The 7,678-nt window shown below is 42.0% G+C and overlaps 1 long non-coding RNA gene across 1 annotated transcript in view; it reads right to left on the bottom strand.

The window, feature by feature from the left end:
* Window positions 1-312: 312 nt before the first annotated feature.
* LOC118209787 overlaps window positions 313-7,678 on the bottom strand; it is a 48,401-nt gene continuing 41,035 nt past the window's right edge. The window contains exon 5 of the long non-coding RNA XR_004761769.1: window positions 313-365. This is a non-coding gene — a long non-coding RNA (uncharacterized LOC118209787). The remainder of the gene's footprint in view (window positions 366-7,678) is intronic.

Genomic DNA, 7,678 nt, shown 5'->3' with positions numbered 1-7,678 from the left:
TCATAAATCAGCAAACAACAGATGGACAAAAAAGCTCAGTGGATATCATGGGTGTATTTAAGGAATTTTTGAGCAGCAAAGTTTGAATCTCACTGGAGTTTCAGATCAAACCCCTTACGTGAGGATCATCTTCATTCAAACAGTCTGCTGAGGATAATGTTTGACATAGTTATGACCGTTAGGAGTACTGACTGCCTCCTGCACAGCGCCCCACTGCAGAGCTTCAGGAACAGTAGACAAATAAAACTGATGTGTGACTGGAAGTAAAAAAAAAAAAAAAAAAAAGTATTTTAAATTAATATTTCATCTTACCCTTTCTGAAGTAGAAGAAGCTGTTCATCTCATCCTTGTCTGCATGTCTTCTCCTAAAACAAAACAAACACCAGAATAAATGCACGCCATTATACTCTCACAGTATTTCATAGTACTGTATTTTTCTATTACAGTAAGGACACTTAATGCGTTGGGGTTTTGAGTTGAGGAAAAAAAATGTTTTATTGTCTCACTGTTTATCTTCGGCAGTTGCTGTGTTGACCTAACCTTGCTGGTGAGTGCGGGGGGTATTTTCTTTGGTTCGGTATCTCTGTGGGACCCTGGCTCATATTTTGGGCAGGGCTCTCAGCCGAGGGAGAGAGCGAGATTGATGGAGTGAGCGCGGATGCCTTCCAGCTCCGTCTAGGACACGGCGAAGCTCCAAGGAAATCGGAGGTGGTTTCGCAGCCTCGTGAAGGCGTTAAACATTGGCGGTCCCGCGGGTGAGCAGCTGAACTACCATTCCCTAACCATCACTGAACAAAGAGGACCAAACCCAGACAATGGAAAAACCCATTCTCACTCACTGATTTAGTGTTACTTTTCAAGTCTGGTTTATTAATACTTATTATTATCGTTATTCTTCTTCTCCTCCTCCTCATTATTATTATTACTATTATGATGCCAAAATCACTTTTGCTACAAAACCCACCATGTCACCATCCAACCGCCCCAACCCACCACCTCAAGAAAACTCCATCGCCCCCCAGTCCCCCGTTCCTGGACCTCTTCTGGAGATTTGGCTCTCCGCCGTCGCTCGCTTCTGTCCATCATAAATCTGCGCTCTTCCCTGAGTGTTTCTCGAAATGCGGGGCAGCGCACGTGGAAAGGGGGTCTGTGTGTGTTCAGGTGTAGGGTGACAGCCCTCGGCACAGACGCTAACGGCCGGGGGGAGAGGCCCGGGCGTTTGGAAGCTCGGAGGGGACCGGGGGGAAAACGGGGGAGTGAGGAAGTCTCTCTCTCTCTCTCTCTCTCTCTTCCATTCATTCTTTTTCCAGCTCGTTATTCATCCTAAACGTAGGTGATCCTTTTTGGCCTCGGAGCGTAATAACCGAGCGAAAGAAAAATAAGAGAAGCTCATTTTCAACTCACCGGCCACAGTCAGGGTTCTGTTCAACACAAGCACCGTGCGCTTTGGTCCTGACTATGAGTAAGTGCCGCACACAAATATCTCACATGCGAAAAGACAGAGATTAATTAAATCATTGTCACTGCAACAGTTTCCTGGCTGAGCAGTAAGACAGAAAACAACTTCTGCCTTACCTACAGGAAAGATGAAGCAGGCATTGTGGATTTTGGGTAGAGTTCAGTAATTTCTCCCATCTTGTAATTAATCCAGTATACTGTCAGCTAAGGGGGGAAATCAATCTTCCATAAACTGGTTTAACTGGAGAGTGAATTTATTATTATTATTATTATTATATATTACCTATTTTTTTGGGGTCATTTTTACATTCATTGATATTAGCTTTGCATGGTAAAAACTAGCCTTGAGTGGAAAGTATATATATATAATTGTCCTTTAAATCACGGGTTATAATAATTAGCTTTTGAAAATGGTATGTAATATTATTTTGGGTTAACTTAGATTTTAAAAAAACGTCAGTTACAGTCCTAGCTGCCATAGCAGAAGCAGCAACAGCAGCAGGAATAGCCATAGTAGTGTTAAGCCTAATAAAAAAGTCCATGATAACAGCCCATAAAAACCAGTTACAGTACACAGAACACGATGGGAGTCGTTCTGAGAGAAAGAGGTTTTCTGGGCCTGTCTTCCTTCTTTTTATTGAGCCTGACTGTACAAATCCCCCTCTTCTCTATCCAAGTCAAGGCAAAGGCAGTCACTGAACTGCTGTATTATATCAAATTTACAGCTCAGCTGTGAATATTGAGTATATGGCATTTTAAAACGCAATTTGTTCGGCTTTTGACTCAATAAATTTGCACTCGGTAATAAAATACATGCATTTAAAAAATTAAAATATCAGGGCATGTCTCAGCATCGTTTTAATGTGTGGACTGACATGGCAGGATTTTCTTTTTTGCATTTTTTTACCCGAGTTTTGTGAGATGATGAGAGAGAGAGAGGGAGAGAGAGCGAGCGAGCGAGAGAAAGAGAGCACGAGCGTGAGAGAGCCCAGGTTCTTGATTAGCTGAGTATACATATACTCACAGTAGCACAGCAGCAAGCACTGAAGATGCCAGAGAAAGGAGAAAATGAACGCTGACCTGCCGCTTGCAATCAGGATTTTGACTGAATATTAGTCCAAGTGAACAGCCTTATGAGGTCAGATTTGCTTCCTGACGTAACTCTTTCTGAAGTCCGTTGTTGGTTGCAGTGAGTAGCAGAGCTGACAGAATAAGTGTGGTTGTTCTGTGACAGGAGCCAGAGTGGCCCCAAAGTGGCCTAGAGTGGGCCCCAGAGTGGCCCCAAAGTGGCCCCCAGAGTGGGCCCACAGTGGGGCCCACAGTGGGGCCCACAGTGGCCCCAAAGTGGCCCAGAGTGGCCCTCAGAGTGGCCCCAGTGAGGGGCCTGATTCGTGCAACCTGTTCTTCTCCATGACCAACCCGACCTGAAAAGCCAAAAAGCCAAACATACGGCAAAACCCAGAGGAATTCCATTGCTATGACGCAGGACGTAGGAGGAGGTGTCTTCCGTAAATCCGTCATGGGGCGCTGGCACATTGTCCACTAATCATTTCACTCGTCACTACGACTGCCAGCTCGGTTCGCACGTGTCCGTCACACAGAACATTCAGAACCAATCTGTTTGGTGTACTGCAGCCCAAGACACTTCCATCCGACAGTGGAGTAGACCAGTAGCCATAAGCAACTGCCACTTCTCATTCATAATCTGTGAGAGTGTTTCTGTCATGACCTCTGCTTATCTTCACAATAAGCCAGCTGAGTCCAGCTCCTGCAGGCACATGTTGACCGATGACTTCTCCCTACCTCAAACCTGTGACCTCTATGTTTGACTGTGACATGAATGCTAATATCATTCACAAAAACTCATAATCATCATCATCATCATCATCAGATTATTCACAGAGTCGTTGTCATTCTCCCACCCATTAGAACTCGACAAGAAAGATACACAGTTGCTTTTGTGTGTTCTTGGAGAAAAAAGCCTCCTTATCCCTGCAGAAAACTGGATGGGGCAGGGGACTGTCACAAACAGATTACCCACAATGCATCACTTCCAACAATCACTGCCAACCAAAGTGGAAGTACTTTTTCCCAACTACAAAAACCCAGAGTTTTCGGATGTCTGTCACCATAATCCTTCACAGAGCCTTTGCGACATTATCATTAGACCCTTATTTTGGTCATAGAAATCTGCAGTTGGCCAGTGATGGTCACCGTCGGGAACAGGAAATCATATTGCGCTTCAGGATGGGTAGTTAATAGTCCAGTTAAAAATACATTAGTGGGACAGACCCTGCCCATCTGTGCACATTGGCTGAACCATTAGATTACTCTTCATTTGCCTGCAGGCCTGTGAGTGAAAAAAAATTGGCTGAACTCTAGTAAAGAAATCATGATTTTTCTTATTAGCACAACCCTGTCCACTGAAAGAAAAAAAGTGAAAAGGTGCTTTATTGTCCACAGTGATATAGCTCTGAGTCTATACAATTCAGATTTTTTAAACATTTTTTAACAAAATATTTAACGTTTTCAACATTATCTCAGCGGAGAAATTTTCGCTAGTCGTGCTTCTGTGAGTTTCCACTGTAGCACCAGGGTAAGCATGGCTGCAGCAGAAGCGCGTGCTATCTCGCTCTCTCACGCATTTGACCGTGAGCTAGTGGCTTATTTTCCCCCCAACTACTGGCCACACAATACAACCAGCCGAAGGAGAGGCATATCTCTCACTGACGAGCACTGGTAAGCTGTCGGTGGCTGGCAGATAGTTGGAACGAATGTAGCCGTAGCCCGTTCAACGTATCCTCATCTTACTCCTGGTAGGACAAAGACAACTGTGTCCTGCTATTGCCGACTCTATTCAGTATCCGTTAATGAGCTGGCTCAGACTTGAGCTTGGGACGTCTCGGGTATAATAACGATAACGTGCGACCCGTTTTAAATAAAACAAACCTCCAGATGATGCTCCAACACAACAGCATTCCGCCTACCTTCCGTCGTAAAAGGTAGCACTCTATGGTGCTGTTGTGCAATGAAGCACACCTTGGGTACGAGAGCAACCAAGACGTACAACCCATAATTAGTGTTTTACTAGATTTTATGTACTGAAATAATATACTAAACATGCAGAAACAATCCTGGAAGGATAGATTTTTGGGGAATAATGCATTGCTAACCCTTGCCATGTATCGAGCACGTTCAAAAGCTTGTTTGTGATTAGCTAGCAACAGCAAAAAGCGTTTAAGCTGGAAGATGTATGGAAGTTGTATATGGATATGCCTGACAGCCTGAGGCTAAGAATGAAATGCGATCGTCATCAGGACTAGAGCCACAGAGCTGATGAAAAGGATTGCGGTTGGTTTTTAAACAAGCTCCTTGTGACTTGATCTTTCCGACTATAACGGTTGGCCTGCTGATTTTTGCTGAACAATAATATATTTTTATTCTGTGCTTTATTTTTTTTTAAATTTGTATTATTTAGTTTATAACAAACTGTTGCTGGGAATTGTATTTGCCACTTGCCTATTATTATTTTAATTTTTTTTTGAGATCAACAAGTTTACCAGTGAATTCAGCTTTATCTTCCTTTGGCCTATATGTTATTCCCTGGAAGTGTTCTGGACCGGGATAAAAGGGATTTCAGGAGTTTCGTTTGACTCCCTGACCGGAGGGCAGAACTATTTCAGTCACCACAACTGAAACAAAGTTGTTTATGGAAAACAGAGACGATTTGAAAACTCGACCTCACTGTTTCCCCTGCTCTGTTACATAGAGCTCTTTGCCACAATAAATACAATATAATCACTGCTTTCTCTCACTCTCTCTCATTTCTTTCTCTTCACCTCTCATTTACTGTGTACAGCACAACAGGGGAATCTAATGTGTTTTTGTGTCTGACTTTGCTGAAAGGCACATATTCAAATGCAACATTTCTTTTTGCAGCTATTTCCAAATATAGTGTGTTGGCATTTTCGGTGACAACACATTCACATCAATTTCAGTCACATGTGTGTGCATCAGGACAACTGTAACAATGACTGCTATCATTTATTTTGCTTAATTAACGAGGAGGCAAATTGTCTGAATATCCACTGACAAGTTATCCCAAAGTTTTCCCATAATGATCTCCAGCTGTAGCCCTCTCCTTTTCAAATTTGTGTAAACGTATCTCACTAAGATAAAACCAGCACCGATTTCTGCAAAATCAACTGAATCAGTTAATCAGTTGTCAGGAGCACCAGGCCTCCGACGTTATAATCTCTGATATGATTATATACGTGATTATCACATGGCTACAAGTCAAATTCCTAGAGAGATTTCTCTTCATACTGTCATCGGAGACCACCCCTGAAGTATGAAACTGTCAAAGCTCTCCAGTTCTGTACAGTACCTCTGAACGTGGCGAGCAAATCTCCCCTCAAATCCTCTTTGATGACTAACTTTAAAAGACTACTAAAAAAGAAAGAACATAGGAATGTGTCAGATTCCACAAGGGATTAATTTTTTTTATTGTGTGCAGACATCTTAAGTTCTACAGCGAGGTGTAAAGTTTGCAAGTTTGGGAAAAAAAACCAGCTTAGTGAACTGAAAAAATAATTACTTGATGTTCTGTATGTTTAATATTTTGTATGCAAAAGGAAAAAGCTCATATAATCATATAACAACAAGGAAGAACAAAGGAGTTAAACACTACAACAACAAAAAAAAAACAAAAAAAAAAAACATTATTTTCCCAGGGAATCTTATTTAAATCTTATCTAAATACTGTTTTGTCAACCGGGGGATTGTGACCAGTCAGCACATCATTTTAAGGGGTTAAAAAAAAACTATATAAACAGACATTTAGGGGGGAAAAAATTAGATTAAAGCCTTGGTAAATAAGACAGGATTCGTTTACTTTGTGCTTTGGAGACTTCCAATGGGTGGCATGGGCTTTGGTGTAATTACACAGCGGACAGAAGAAACAGACACAAAACGCAGCGTAAATGTTAGCATCACTGCAAATCAGCCAGTGGTGCCAGCGACTGTCTCAGGCTTCTGGTTGCTCCGCGCTGAGCGTGTGTGTGTGTGTGTGTGTGTGTACGCTGCTTTTCAAACGTAACAAAGCCTTCAGTAATGCAGAATGTAGACTGTTGCTTCTTTACTGTCGCTTGCCAAAAGTGATTGCCGCCACCACAAATAAGGAACACATTTCAATCAGAAATGTGTACTTGGTGGGTAGGGGGGAGGGGAGGGGGGCTTCTCTCTTTGCCTGCAATAAAGCGAAGAAACAGATGCTTTCTGAGGACCCTTTTTCCACAGAGTTTTCCAAAAACCAAAGATTTACGGTATGTGCCGAAAAAAAAGTATTTAAAATGAGGCACAACGCGAACTGTACGAGCCCTCTTCACATGGATGCGGGTGATGATGGAGGTGGCTTCTGACCTACAGTATGGGAACTGAACTTCACACACGTCCTCACGCTATGACAAATAGTCCGACCAAGCAGTGCTATGAAACATGCCGATATTATGGTTATGCCATTTCGCTATGGTTTTAGCTGGCTGTAGCACAGGCTATGATATTCACTTTGTGTGCCTGGATAGTCCCTTGCCTGACAAATGTGCCAGATTTGAGAACAATGAGTGAATGTTACTGACACGTGTAAAATCCCTGTTTTGACAAAAAAGAAGTCGTAAACTATTCTGTTTAGAGCTGCTGGACAGATGATTTGTCTTACATCAGCCCAATAACTGTGTACATAATGATAATTAAAAAAAAAAAAAAGAATCTTTTCTCCAAACAAACATAAGCAATGCAGGAGACAGAAGAATTTAATTACATTAAACATTTTTTTACGATATCCATGTGCCATTTGCTCTGAGCTGTAAAGCAAAGCTCAACTCGTGAAGGAAGAGTGTGGTCTCTCATCAATATATAATTAGAACAGACAGTAAATGTTTCAACGTCTCTCACAGAAACAACAAAAAGTTGGAAGGGTATAAAAAGGATTCCAGTCATACAGCCTTCTCTATATTGATGATTTATGAGCCGGTATTATATGTAAAGCAAATCATAATTTGTTTTATTTTGTTTTTCTCTCCTGTTAACAGAAGTCTTTTTTGGGAAAGCCTGAATGGGTGAAATCTTAGTAAAGGGAGGTTTTAACTGAAGCCAAGGTTGCGAGACGGCTACTGTACACAGGGCTTTTAATAACTCCCAATTCACTAGACACTAGGGAACA

Source organism: Anguilla anguilla, chromosome 12 (assembly GCF_013347855.1).
Source record: "Anguilla anguilla isolate fAngAng1 chromosome 12, fAngAng1.pri, whole genome shotgun sequence".
NCBI lineage: Eukaryota > Metazoa > Chordata > Actinopteri > Anguilliformes > Anguillidae > Anguilla > Anguilla anguilla.
Note: the sequence above shows the minus strand (reverse complement) of the source record. Positions and strands in the feature narration are given on the sequence as shown.